Here is a 15,434-nt window from a genome sequence, read left to right as displayed (position 1 = left end):
AAATGCACATAACACTGAGCTCTGCAGGCTTATTGGCAGCGTTATTGCACACTATTTGCAGAGGCTAGCTAAACCAATGAGAGAAATAATTGAATCTTTTCTGTGTTTTGGAACAATTAGACAACTATATATACCACACACATGCGGCATTTCCATTTTGCACATTTAACCAACAGTCAGAGATTTGTAGCTTCCTCTTTGACTCCCAGAAGGCCTGTGGGGCTAAAGGATGCCTTTGTAAAGCTTGGAACCGCAGACGGTTGCTTTTCACTCTGCTGTGCACATCCAGACACATTTAGCAAGCAGCGGGGAAATAACTCAGCTTTATTATCAAACAGAGAAAAAAACCTCCAGCAAACAAGTTTTCTGCAGCGCAGTTGAGGCGCGCTCACAACCAGCCAGCGCCCTCGCGCGCCTCGTTGCTAGGAGACCGCAGGAAGCGCCGATGCCGCCACTGCAGCCGGAGACATAACGCATGGAGATGTGGCTGATTTGTGGGGGCTTTACGGTGTTCAAAGTCCACATCATGGTAGCTTTGTGGTGTTTATTCAGCATGACTTAGTGCACCCAAAACACAGTTTGTCTACAAATCTGAAGCTGAGCATAAAACCAAATAGAACCAGATGGAAAAGAGGAAGGAGCAGGAGGTCTGGATCTTCACCACGGTCCCTTCTTTGGAAAAATATATCCACCAAATGATCTGTTCAACACTTTTCAAAATTGCTTTTGTTTATTCATTCCAAAACAACTTGGGAACAGTTTGAGTTTGGCAACAATCAGTATATTTCTTCATAGGCAAGGGACAAAATTGGGGAAACTTCTTAACCATGTTAAAATTAAAACTGCAAGTAACACTATTCATTTTTAAACATTCCTCCAATTACTTCAATAACTCACAGTTTGGGTCGTTCTTTTGTTTTTTTGCAGGACATTCATATTCCATAGTTTATTATTACAATTAAGAAGGAAAGTGTGCTTTATTGAACCCCTTGGGGAAATTACTTTTTTTACATTTAAGCCATCCTGTCCATACTTAACCTTCCCACCATGCCAGGAACAGTGGACTGCCACAGTGCAGCGCCTGCGGAGCAACAGGCTGCAGGGTCCTGCTCCAGGACCCACAGTTATGACCTGTCAGTGGGATTCAATTGTACAATTTTTAGCATGATTCCAGGTAAAACATTGGATATAGATGCTTTCACTTTTACTGTCATGATAAAGTGAAAATGTCTCAAAAGCTTTCAAAATTACACATCAGATTGATATTTGGAACTCCAGGTTTTTCATTGAGCAAAGTTAAAAGTGATTGAGTCAGGCCAGACTTCAGGCGCAAAGATTACACTCCTGGGTGGGTCTCGTTTGTGTTAATTATTTTGTTCATTATTTCTATTGATGAAATACATATTTGATTTAAACTGTGCCAGTTCCAGTTTTCTCATGGTTTCTGTAAAATATAACAGCAAATGAGGGATCATGAGCAAAACAACCTACATTTAGCATCTAGAACTTCCACTTTGTAATCATCCACTGTCTGCCAAAATCATACTGACTAAAACACATTTGTTTTCCATGTCAACTAAGTGTTTCAAACGTGTTAAGATCACATCTCTGGTGTCAACAGGTTCAGAGAGAGTCATTTTGTATGTCTGTGCCATTTGTTTGAGGTTTATCCTGTCAGTGAAGGCAATCGTGACGACAAATCACACAGCAGGAATGAGATACATTTGCAGCATAGCTTTGTATTGGCGTCCGCCGCAGTAAGTACAGCCTGACAGATCTGCAAAATATCCAAGTCGGATGCAAAAATTACAAAAAACCTGCCCTGATGCAGCTCACAAACAAAATGTAACTGTTGCAGTCTTTAAAGAAAACAGACTTGTAAAGATTTCCAGGGTATTTCTGAGTTAAAAGAAGCAACGACCAGCAAAACTTGCTGAACTCTAACAGAAATAATGGTGCAGAGGGAGTGCATGTCTGTCCCCCAAGGCAGGGTTTACACTGATGTACCCCCCGGGGTTAATTATTGGGCCTCAAAGTGACAAATATGTTTCTGAGTGCCAAAGCTTACATTTATTTTCAAGCTGTAAATGTGCACAGTTCCTGGTTAAAACAGAATAAATTTTTAATCAAAAACAAATAATACAGTTTTCTATTTGACAAATGTGCAAAAAAAAAAAAACAAAAAAAAAACAATTTTGCTAAAGTAAACCAAAGCACAAATCAAAAGCACAATGTAATATCTGTACAGCAAAGATCCAAACACAGTGGTTCAACAGCAGCATCATAAGACAGCAGTTCAGTGATGAGCTTTGTACCTCTGAAGGTGATGAGTTTTCTTCTTTTTTTTTTTGTCTGCAGATCTGCTCTTACAGTGAAATCAACCATCCATGATGTCACTGTTCAAGCTGCATGCAATTTTTTTCTGATTTGTGACTGTGACCATCACCTGCCCTCATGGCGAGTAACCTATCAAGTTTATCTCAGGCTTTTTTCCTACATTACGCCATTGAGGGCTGTGCACACCCAAGTGAGACATAAAACAAACACAGGACAGACAAAAAGAGAGGCATAGACAGTGTTCTGAGAAAAGGGTGCATTAGATTTATTTGTGCTCTCTGGTTCACACCTTGAAGCCAGTTACAAATCCAAAACCTTCCCAAACACCAGATACTGCAGAATCCCAACCAGGTCAATCAGGAAGCTGTCAGGAGACCAGAGGAAGTATAGATGAAGCAGAGTGAGATCCAGCAGACACTAACCCAGCAATCTCCACTGACTCAGCAACTGGGGGAGCGAATCTACTGAGTTTTGGTAGGTGCCGGTGTGGTGGATCTGGCATGCATGAGAACCTCCACCAAAGCAGGGAGCTTCTCCAGCCCAACGAAGTTCGTGATGAGTTTTCTCCCACCTGCATAAAAGGGCAAACTGGTTTGTTGTCAGAAAAAAAAAGTTAAATATCAAGATCAAGAATAGTAATGTAGAACAAAGCACTGTATTGCCTTCTGGATGTTTGATTTGGATGTGATAATGATGTTTTACCGATACTTTATTACCAGACTCTACATTAATCCTGCTGAGGGGAATTAAAATAAGCTTTAGGCTAATATGACTCAACTTACTTCCACTGAAGTTAATTTGAGGATGACAACATCAAATCCTGCAAATCATTATGTATAAAAGTACATGAGTTATAAACTATAACTTGGTGTGTTTTAGCGTGATTTGTAGATTGCACTGAGCAAATAATGGATCCCGTTATGCAGCTCATTTTACCATGCAATACAAATCGCCATGCAAGTTCATACTTGTACAATCTATCAATTTTGTTAATGTCCCCTAACCTGAACCCTGGTCAGGATCCATTATCTGCACAGTGCAGTAGATCCCACACACCTACATCCAGTGTATAGAATGACTTGTACTCCAATCATTATAACATTTGCAACAAGCATAAATGAGCAGTATTTAGAGTAAGCATATGTGGTGTTTTTCCAACTTTATTCTGTGCGTGCGAACGTGGTGAAGACCCTTGGTCCTACAGCAGGAATCGCTTTTTGCCCCGTCGCTCCTTTCAGGCCGTGAGAAGCAGACAGTCTTTTGGCTGCTGGGTCAAAGTGTGTCTCACACCTTCCGACAGCAGTAAACCACCCTCACCAGCCCTCCATTGTTTTACCGCTGCCAGCCCCAGACGCCATACAGCGCTTCAGTGAGCAGAGAGGCGGCGCGACAGACGCAGCCTTTTTACGGACGCTGCATGGCGAGCGGCGCGCACCACGAAAAGGACAACACACACCCACACACACACACACACACACACACACACACACTCAACGCCTCACCTGATAGTGCTGGAAATATCATCACTCATAGTTTTTCCTGACCACAAGTATTCACTGAGTGTTTTGCTTCTGTGTATGTGTGTGTGTGTGTGTGTGTGTGTGTGTGTCCATGCACGCACGGACCTTCACCCCCACGTCGCGCCAATATTCAAATTGGGATCGTCCGATTTGAATAGGAGCTTAATGAGACGTGGTGGTGTATAATTAATTGGGGGTAGGGGGTGGGGGGGCTCAGTGGGGTTAAACTCCTGCTGCAGAATTAGACTTACTTTAGAAATGTAGAAAGTCTTTTGAGTTTCTGTTTCTGTTTCCTATACTCCCCCAGTGCGTCTATGAATAATATAAAAAAAAGTCGACCATTCACCGTCGATGTGAGCATGCTGTAAATTATTTGGCAGCAGAAGCTCCTCTTTCTTTCTTTCTTTCTTTCTTTCTTTCTTTCTTTCTTTCTTTCTTTCCAGCGGAAATCAGTTTGGATACTTGCAGGAATTCAACTGGTGCCCCTTCAGAGGGGACCACCAGCTCTCCTTCACTCTCAGAGCATTTGCCAAAATGCTGCAGAGAATTTACAAGTCTTTAGCTGAGCTGCAGCTTCAGCGAACTGAAGAGAAAACAACGGTCTGCAACAACAAAAAACGTGAATTCACAGTGAAATCTGGCACAATCTGCGTCCTGGAAAAAAAAAAAGAGTAGACATTACTGTAATTTGTGGTTGTAGTTGAAATTTAATAGTGCTTGAGGGATGTGTATAACATGATGCTTACCTCTGGGCTCTTGGTTTTTGTGCAACTTTTTGGCTGATAATCAACTTCTAATTTGCAAAAGCTGCTGCCAAAAAGAATGCGAGCCAAGTTGAAACAGTTGTGTCAAGCAATTAGCCTCTTGTGCATCTTCCTCCTGCAAGTGGCTGCTTTGGATTTATTATGAATATAATTAAATCATTAATATTGGAGGGTTTGGGCTCATATTTATTCTTCAGTCTCCAACACAATCACCTTCTTCTTATACACATGGTTGCATTTATGTGTGCGTGTATGACATTTTTGTTGACCAATTATGAATCTCCATAATCCCAATGCACTTATGAAATGCGCAAGAGAAATGCCAACTGTTGGATAGATTTAGTGTGTTCTAGCATGTTTTCAACCCTTAAAAAGCATACAGGTTTTTTTTTCTCCAATCACTTAATTTCTCAAGATTCTTTTTTTTTCAGATGGAATCGTTGTTGTCAGTTCATTTAGTTGTTTAAATCGCAGAGCTTGTGTATGTGCACGCACAGTGTGAACTGTGCAAGCAGTGAACACACCACTGAAAGAATAGGCTGATCAAGAGATTTACTGTATCTGGATGAAGTCTCTGAGAGAAAGAGCATCAACAATTGTTCTTGTTTAATTTAATTTTCACTTAATTTTTTTGCACTGTTAAAATGTTCGTATATAATTTTCAGAGCATACTTTTTTATATATGTGGTGTTTGCACAAAGTAAATCAACTGAACCCATGACTTATCATTTACTCAGTTTATGAACATTTTGGTATACAAGTCTTCATTTTTGAACATGCTGCGAGTATTTCATGATTCAAATGTGGAGACTTAATTTCAGTTTGGAAAGTTTATCTTTTGATTTTTTCAAACGAAGAAACATTGCTATTTATGTGATAATGTTGAATTTTGCTGCTCTGAGTGATTTCACATGGACGTGCATCATGAACATGTTTTCATTTTCTTGCAACAAGTGAACAACATTGTGGTTTGAAGATTAGAAGAAAAACATGAATGCAATGTCATTTTTTTTTAATCGATATCGGGGAAATCTTGGGTTTCATTTATATTCAGTCTGTGGGGACACAGTGAGAACAAGTCCTCACTGCACGCAGTTTACTGAAAAGTTGCTGTTCCAAGACATAAATGATAATTCTTATGCAAACACAAACATTCATTTCACACAGATAATAATAAAATCAACAATCGGGTTTTCAAGGGTGTTATCATGATGACAACCAATTACCTTTGCGAATGGATAAATTCTTCATAGTAATAAAAAAGAAAAAAAAAAAAGAAAAAAAAGATTTTTTTCCTTTTAATTATTTGGAAGTTTAGAAAATTGTCAAACTCGCTTCTGGATTTCTGAATCAATTATTTGGGCAATCTATCACATTTGACCTTGAGTTTTTTTTTCTTTAAATAACAGACCACTTGTTGGTCTTTTCTGCGATTCATGACTGTTTTCTCTCAGACATGAACCCAGTCTACTCAGACATATTTAGCCTTCTTCGCTGTAAATGATGTTATTTTGGAAAAAATTCTTGATCGTGTAAAGTCACTGTTTTGCAGAGTTTCAGTGACACATATCAGTTTGCCATCAGATTTTTTTTTCTTCCCCAGAAATGGTGAAATGTTTGTGGTTTGGATCATTTTAGGCTTTTACACAGATTTTCTTGTATTTGAATGGCGTGCATGAGTGTTGATTTATTTTAACGACGTGAAAGAGTCGAGCAAACACTTCAGGATGCAAAGTATTTTCCAGAGGAATTTATGAAGCGTTTCAGTGCATGAGATCCCTGTAAAGGTGCTCCTTCCTGAGCTTTGTTTTACAGATAACTCAACAGAATTCTATCAAAATATTGATACCGTAAATGGGGAAATTAATAAATCCTGATGCCATTCAGTCCCTTTTAAAATAAATTTCTGCTTGTTGATTGGGTTTGATTGAGATTTTTTTGCTGTTGTTCTTCACAAGACTAAAGCATCTTTCAGAAAATGGGTTGGAAATAATCTCAGTGTTGTCAGCACAAATAAATAAAAACACACAAAGCCTTTTGATGCTCACGTAAAAAAAAATATCTGGCTTCATTCCTTTAATCGAGGTGTCAAATATGCGAAGACCATTGTGCTCAAATGATCTTCAAATTATACCAGAACAGGAAAAACAATAACTAATGTATTATTGCTCTATATTTAGTGTCATTTTTGATTAATTTGGTGTTATGAGCGTTACTGTCTGTGTGATAAATATGCGGTTCATTGAAAAGTCAAACAGGTCTGAGAAGCAACTGTTAAAATGACTGATTTACCGGGCTCTTTTGGTTTAAACTGCTGGTTCAAAATATGCATTCAGTCAGTGATCAAGCCAGAAATATCCGCATTAGCAGGTCTGATCGTGGTTTTAATAGTTTACCTGCTGTGGGGAAATTTATCGAGCAGGACGAGACCCGACATGAAGTCAGACCTGGTTTTCTTTTCTGCTGCTCCCACCACGTGGTCTTCATGAGTATTACATTTAAACCACCGGAGAGCTGCTTTCTGATGCTCTGCTGCCCCAACAGGCCAGAAAAAGAACAAGTCTGCTCAACTGAGCTGTTCAAAGAGGCCCACTAGACATCAGTGATCACAGTAATGCTTCACATTTATGACCCTTTATGAACAGATGAGGCCCTGAAGGTGAGAACTGTAGGGGACCAAGCTTTTCCTATCACATCTCACCAGCTTTGGAATCACCTGAGAATCTGATCAGAGCCACATTTTAGAGTTTTGATGCTGTGGTTACATCTCTTTACAGTTGAGGCGGTGCTGTATAAATAAAGACAATATTATTATAGACTATATATTTCCTCTCATTGAACCAATTGTGTTTCGGAAGGCGTTGATGTTGAACACTGTTTTTGAGGGTTAGGAAGTTTCTTCTGCACACTCCAGGGTGTGAATGGGAAATGCAATATTAAGCTGTTTTATACAGGACTTTCATATCCCACTATTCCTTTAGTTCCACTGTAAATCCACTCTGCAACACCAGTTGTCAAAAAACCTGAGATTTCATATCAAACGATAAGGTTATTATAATGTAAAAAAAAAAAACCCACCAAAAAACTCAATTTAGACTGTAAAAAAAGGAAGCGCAGTGTAACAACACATGTTTTAGGTTAAAAAAACCTGTCTTTTTGATCTATCTGCCTAGAATCACCCCTACTCTTGCCTCTTTCTCTTTAGTGAAGAAAAATGGTCTAAAAACAGTTTTTAACACATGTGCTGGGTCACGATCTAAAAATCACTTTAAATTTTGATAAATAACACTAAAGACTTGATTCTCCTCTGCCTTACATCAGGAAAATAACATAGTTTCATTAATAAATCTTCTTTGTTATCAGTGTTGAAAGCATGTAGAAAGTTTTCATCAAAAACACATTGCAAGTGGTTGTTAAAAACTGAAAATATTCTTATCAGTCAAGTGTTTTGTTCCTAAATATGGCAGAGAAACATCTTCGGGAGTTCTCTTTGGGTTGAAGAAGGTGTTACATTTCCTCTACGGTTATCAGTAACAGCTTTCTGAGAAGTTTTCAACACTTTTTCTATTTTTGCTCGATGAACAATGACTTCCACTTCTGTCAGGTCAGAGGTCATTGTCGGCCTGTCAGAAATAACTGGCAGGTGTCAGACTATTATTGCTTTTTTTATTGCTGCCCTTTTGTTCTCACAACACTTTACATGTTTATGAAGACACAATGCAACTTTGGCTGCTTTTTTAAAATGACATTCAATTGTTAGAAAGCGGTATCAAAGATTAATTGATAACTTTGTATTCACTTATCTGGCAAAAAGAAGTAGACAGTTTATTTTACCATTAATTTAGCTAAATATAGACCAAAACACCAGATCGTTGCCAAAACCTGAAGTTAGAAGACTTGTAGATGAACCAACATGTGATCAATTAAATGATGCCAACAGCATTTAGAGGGAACTTGGGCCTTTTGGGATCCCTGGATTTATTACACACACACACACACACACACACACACACACACACACACACACACACACACACACACACACACACACACACGCACACACACACACACACACACAAATACACCATGTCCTCCAGAAACATAAAAAGCCTTTGTTTTGCACACAGTTCCTATTTAACCTGCGGGAAGATATAAGCTGCTTATCACAGACGCTAATTTCTAAATGAACGTTGTTTATCACGCACTGTAACAGCCTCACTGTTGGGAGTCCAGCTTCTTCTGCCCGAGGCGCTTTTCCACACACAATGGTGGTATTATACGACAGCCCCAATGCGCACGCAGTCAAATCAAGTTTATTTATTGCAGTCGATCGTCACAAAGCATAAATAAACTTCAAGGGGCTTTTCAATCTGTACATTCTGTCCTTAGATTATCGCTTCACATATGGAAAGAATCCCCCCCAAAAAAATCCCTTTAAGAGGAGAAACATAAAATGCAGCAGATTCATAGAACAGACATTCAAGACGTCAAAATCACAGTGGATCATATGAACTTTAAGAAAGTTGGTGAATACGCTCCAACTTCCCGCTAACCTAACTTTACTGCCTTGCCCAAAGTTCCCACGTGGTCAGAGTAACAGCAACTTCCTGACAGAAAGGCATTCTGCTCAGCTAACACAGTAACAGGTGACCAGAGGAAGATATAAGAATGAATGGAAACCATGTGTAGACAACAAGTGGAGTCGTGACCTTCTGACCCTTTAGGGCCTTTAAGGAGGACAATCAGACGAAGCAGCAAAGCACAGCAACAATTCAACTCACCGAGAAGTAAAAAAGATGCCGATGTAACAAATCCACGCCTTGACACAGTTTTTAATTCCAACCATTTTATTGATTCATGCAATGACATACAAGGAAACTCAGCCACCCTGGCCCTAAAACAGTAAATACAGAAGGTGAATTGATGTTTGATCAACAGATTTTCTTTTGTAAATTAGAGTTGAGATTTGTTGTTTTCTGTTTCCTCCATACCGCATATTGTATTTCTTATGTTTATATATACAGTATATATTCTGTGCTCATTTCAGACAGATTTAAGCCTATTTTTGCTGATATTGGATTCAGGTCAGGATATACCATGAAAAGATTCCATTTCAGATAAAACTCACACGCAAAGTAAAGTCCTAGCTTTGATTTTTTTTGTTTTTTGTTTTTTTTGTTTTACCTGTCATCCTTTCATATAGTTTTTACTTCAAAATGAGCTGATTTTAATGTTTCCTCACAAATTACAAAGAGCTGTGTTTGTTCAGTCACATATCCTCCAATTTTGTTAATCAGGCAATATGCAAGTGAGATACATAAATAATTATTTGAAACAAAAACCCAGTGGAATCTAAAGTTTCATGGTAAACGGTAATGAAACATAAATGTCATCATTAACATAACACGCGTGTTAATGAAACATAAATGTTTCTTAAACACGTATGTCTGTGAAGCCTCAATAGAAAGCAACAAGGAGAGAGTGTTTGCATTGTTAGCAGCCCTGTTTTATTTTTGGCTCACGGTATTTCATCCATATTCAAAGATTTATATGTTGGCCGCTGCGTCTGAACACTGATGCTTTATCTGTGAAATCACCTGTAGCTGAGTGATGAGATTTCTCACATTGTAGAGCCGCACATTTATCAGTGGAAATACATTTCTACGAAACACAAACCCCTGCAGTAACACAATGAGGGTGGACTGAGGGAACGTATAATGTTCCGAGTTATCTAATGGTGTCATTTGTTCAGGTCTCATTGCTCGGAGGAGGTGACAGCTCTGAAAAAACACATCTGTGGGACAAAAGGGAAATTTGTGCCCTGCACTGAGCGGAGCTGCCTCCTTCTCTGAGAGGATTTCATGTAGAACTGGTTCCTCCGCTTTCGTTTCAGCACTTAGGTTTTCCAGCGTCAGAGATTAGTTTGGTCAAATTACTTTTGATTGTTCCTCAAACCAGTTTTCCTGAGCCACAGTAATAAAACAGTCCCGGCATGCACACTGTCAGGTGGAACGGACCTGAGCACAGGTGCACGAGTTAGAATTATGGAGAGTTAAGACCTAGTGAGAGAGCACTTTATGGCAGAGAGGTTTGATGACCGCAGTAATGAGAGTTCATCCTGGGGGGAACATGAATGTGTTTAAAACAGCGCTAATGGGAAGTTGTTTTGTATTTAGGGGTCTACAGAGAAAAGACCTGCAGAAATACCAGCGGTCGCTCTTTTCAGTGGATCGCGGTGAGCCTCCATACAGGTGTTTATTGCTCCCAGAGGATATGTTTTTTTTAGCACCATCAGTGGATGTGACGTATCTCGACTGAAGGCATGATAAAGATGGCCAGAGATTTCATGAGGCAGATTTTGGTGATGGCAGGAGGGTAGTGTAGCGGTTTGGCCCCTCACCTCACACTGAGATAATGCTCAGTTTGATTCTGGGCTTGTGGACTTTGCATGTTCTCCTGTATTTTGATAAGTCTGTCATTGGGCTAAAATTCAATGTGTGTGTAAAATTCCACATTTCAACCTATTTCTGTTTACCCATACATTCATCCACCCATCTCCTGTGTCTTATCTTTACTGCATTTGTACGTTTGTTTTGAAATCTGCTGTAGCTCACAGCTAATGGCTCTTTGTAGGATTTCTGCTTTCACCGTTGTGTGAATTTAATGTGAAAACACGGCCGGTGCAACAGAACGCCCTCGCGAGTAGTGACAAGTAGCTCTCGTCTCTGTGATAAAATGAAATGGTAAGAGTAACATGATGGCAGAGTGGAGAGTATGTGGGTGGGAGTGTGGAGACTGTGTGCGGTTGGGGGGGGGGGGGGGGGGGGGGGGGGACAGAGGTGTGTGGACCAGCACGGGGAGCAGTTTGGCTTGTTGTTGTTTGTCTTTATCATGGTGAGAGTGAAACACGTTAGCAGGCATGCAGATGGGACATGTGAAGATGTTAAAGCTCTTCTGATAAATATCTCTGCTTTTTGGATTCTGTAATCTCTGTGGGGTGTCAGTTATTATAGATGAGAGGATGATTCCAGGGCTTCTTGTAGCTTACTAAAAAGGCTGCTCAGATTAAGACTTGATGATAGAGAAAATATATCAATTCAGTTCAGTTTTATTTAGTATTACTGATACCTTAGCCATATGATGGCATGTTAACAGATAAAAACACAATAAAGTCCACAAACAAAGTGGAAAGCTAAAAGGAAAAACCTTTTACCTGGAGTATTCCTCTGCAGAACCAGAGTCAGGGTGGCAGCTTTACAGCTGGAACAGTTGTGGTTCAGGGGAAATAGGAAAGGAAACGACGAGGAAAACACATACAGCAGCAAACAAATAAACAATGAAGTGGGTGATCATTGATCACTGAAATTGTCTTTTGGATATTTTGTTTGTTTCTTGCTGACCGATTCTGACATGTTTGCCCTTTATTGAACCATTATGGATCGATTCACACAGTATCTACCTGCCTTCTCCTTTAATTTGAAATCTAGGATCATAACCTGTTTGCACATAGCTCTTCTCAAACTTTCTGCAAAATAAAGAAAGCTTGAAGTCAGCAGCCCCAACTTTATGAAATTGATTGTACATCGATCTTCACTGGCAGAAAAAAACACCTAAACTTGATTTTTCTCAGACTGAATTTGGAGGCCACAGCGAAGAGGTATTTGTAAATTTGAATGTTAACTATGAAGAAAATCAGCAAGACACTTTTGCAAGACAAGGTTGTACTTCTGTTTAATGTTTTAACTCAGTTGATTATCCACCCTGACAAAGGCTGGCAGAAGATACACTACATACGGCTAATCAGCACTAAGCACAAGAGGATTATTTGAATGTGGAATGGTACCAGTTCAATCATAAAGTGAAGATGCAGCTCTCGACCCGGTTCTCCTGGGTCCTCTTACTGTTTCTTGAAGGTCTATTCCTGCAATTTTCAGCTAAAGAAACTCATGTTAAAGTCAAGTCTAACGAGACAAGTATTTGTCTCTCATTATCATGTTTACCATTGTCATAAGGCGGCAGGTGTTTTATTAAAATCTTTTTTTACTAGTCACACACACACACACACACACACACACACACACACACACACACCTCTGTTAGGTGACTGTAAATTGCCCATAAGGTATGATCTTCTCACTGCGTTTGGCCTGCATTGCATCATATTTAAGAGTACTTTATGTTGCTATTCAAATTAGTAGGACAGGTTATAGTTACATATTAGTTACATTTTAACCATTTCTAAACTATTCTTTTTTCATGTCCTGCAAATCAACAACAACAACAAAAAAAGTTACAGTCAACAAATGACTAAAAGATAAAATAGCTGTGCTAAAAACTGGTAGGTATTAGTGTTACGAGACTTGCTGAATGTTTTCAGGTTGTCCTTTGGCCTCTTTCCTTTGGTAAAGCATTCAATATTTCTAGTAAATTCACTTTCCTGATGCTTTCAACATGAAATATGAAAAATGTGATAATGGCGCCTCCATTCTTGTTGACATACAATGTGCTGGTACAATTACATCATCCAGTGCAAATCACAGCGTGTTCACCTTTAAATATGAGCTCCATGTGTCTAATGAGTCCAATTTAGGATCTTTTGAAGGACCTTTCTTCAACATTTTACATGTAAGTGATAATTTCATCCCAATCACAGACATTTCAAAGCTCTAAAATGTGAAATATGTGTGCTCCAAGTCTATTTTATACCCCTTATTGCATATGTTTGACTTATAATGGTGTTTTGATAGACTTGACTGAAAGAGTGACATTCACTTTTCAAGTGTTATAATTTGTGTCTTATTAAAGGTTAACTGGCATACTGAATGCCGTACAGCCAGAGGCAAGTTATATCCAGTGAGCTATTTGGTCTGAATTAGAGGCCTTTTAACTCAACTGATTTACCAATACAGCCTTAAAAGAGCTCCATGCATGCTTCATGGTCACTCACCAGCCATCGCACTGACCCATTTAACTGCACTTTGTTCAGGTGATGCATCGGAGCTCCTGAATACTCTGAATTGTCATTGATCTTTCATGCAGTTCTGCATGTTTGAATATTGGCAGAAAACTAGAATCACTACCAGAGATTTGTTTCGTGCAGGAGAATGCTGAAAAAACATCCAGGTCAAGGATCATTTCACCATCTTGTTGGTGGTTAACCTGCCGCTACCAGCAGATATCCATCCAACACAAGAGAAAGTTCAAGCACCTTAACGCTGAGCTTCCTCCAGCCAGCGGAGGACATTAAACAGATGCCCACTCGTTTCTTTTCACGAGCCCAAGGCCACTTCTTTCTACGGCTGAATGTTTCCATCCTGTGGAGCGTGATCTTACTGCCCTCTCTGACCTGCGTTTCATTCCTCCTCTCTGCCTCTGGACACTTATACTACAGTCTTTGAGTTTCTACTCACCGCTGGACTTCATCCAAATGACTTCTATGAACTTTTAGAAACTTGGAGGTCTTCACTGGATTCCTGTAGTTTTTCTCTTTTTTTTTTTTTCACAGGATGTAGTGAAGCCCCTGAACATGGCTTCATTACATCGTCCACAGATGGCTCTTCTTTTCCTCTGGTGCCTCACTCTTCTCCTCGTCCACAGTGGAGTCAAGCTTGTGCTGGTTCCTGCGAAAGTGACTCATCTCTGTGCCTATTTGTAGTTTATAGATCCCCCACTCCTAAAAATAAAAAAAAAATCAAGCTTTCCTTTGATACTCTGTTTCTAATCCAAGAGGTCCCTTATGAGGCATTTTTCCAAGATGTCACGCGCTTTATCTCAGCAAGCCTGTCTATTCCCAGTGGTCCCCAGCTCTGGGTCTGATACAGCATATGTTCTTAAACTAGGACACGAGTCTGCCTAGAAAGGCAGTGGAAGGAAGAATAATGTGGGCAGCATGTTACTAGAGATGAAGCATCTTGAAAAGCATTTTTAGCTCTCTGGAGATGAGTGTGCACATCACTGTGATCTCTGTTACAAGATGAACTGCGCCCACTGGTAGCATTTGTAATTGCCAACTGCCTCGACTGGTTTAATGTATTTCGCAAGCCTCCAGGGCAAAGATGTGCAAATAGTGACCTCCTCCCTTCTACTTTTGTTTATAGCTGGCATACCTGTCACCTGTGAATCCTTAATTGTGGAACCGCGTAAGGAATTTGCATATTTCCCATCCTGTTTCTCTGGTTAGTTATTGCTATTATCATATTTGTTTTCAATACTTTTGCAGAGCCACACATGCAAATTTAGCTGCATGTTGAGCATTCGAATGTTAAAGCAGTATTGATTGTTCCATCCAGCTAAAATGTGTGAATACAGTTTCTTGAATACAGAGCAGGGAGCTGGGAGCAAGTAACTAACTGTGCTCCTATTGGGGAATAATGCCACCTGTTCTCAATACTTAAATATGTTTTGAAAGAAATATTTTTCAACATGACAGTATTCCCAAATGCTGTCGTCTCAAAAAAAAAAAAGAAAAAAAGAAAAAAAAAAGGAGACGAGTAAGACAACAGCAGCGACTTGACAAGCATAGTAGGTTTCTCTTCACCTGGCATGCCGCGTTGTGAGGAACTCCTTAAAAGAGCCTGTCAGATTTGTTCATTGGAAAGAATAGGATGAGTACCACTGCCAGCGAGATAACAAGCTGCAGTTGCTTTGCTGCTTTGCAAAGCGCATTTGAATAAAACTGGGCATGGAAATAGGCTGTTTTTGAGCTGACAGACAACACAGACTACTTTTGGATTTTATTTGACAAACTGCACGCTCATTATAATCAAAACAATACATGTAAAGGAGGTTTTCTGCTGACATGAAGCTGAGAGGT

Source organism: Salarias fasciatus, chromosome 22, assembly GCF_902148845.1.
Source record: "Salarias fasciatus chromosome 22, fSalaFa1.1, whole genome shotgun sequence".
Lineage (NCBI taxonomy): Eukaryota > Metazoa > Chordata > Actinopteri > Blenniiformes > Blenniidae > Salarias > Salarias fasciatus.
This window is presented reverse-complemented; position numbering follows the sequence as displayed.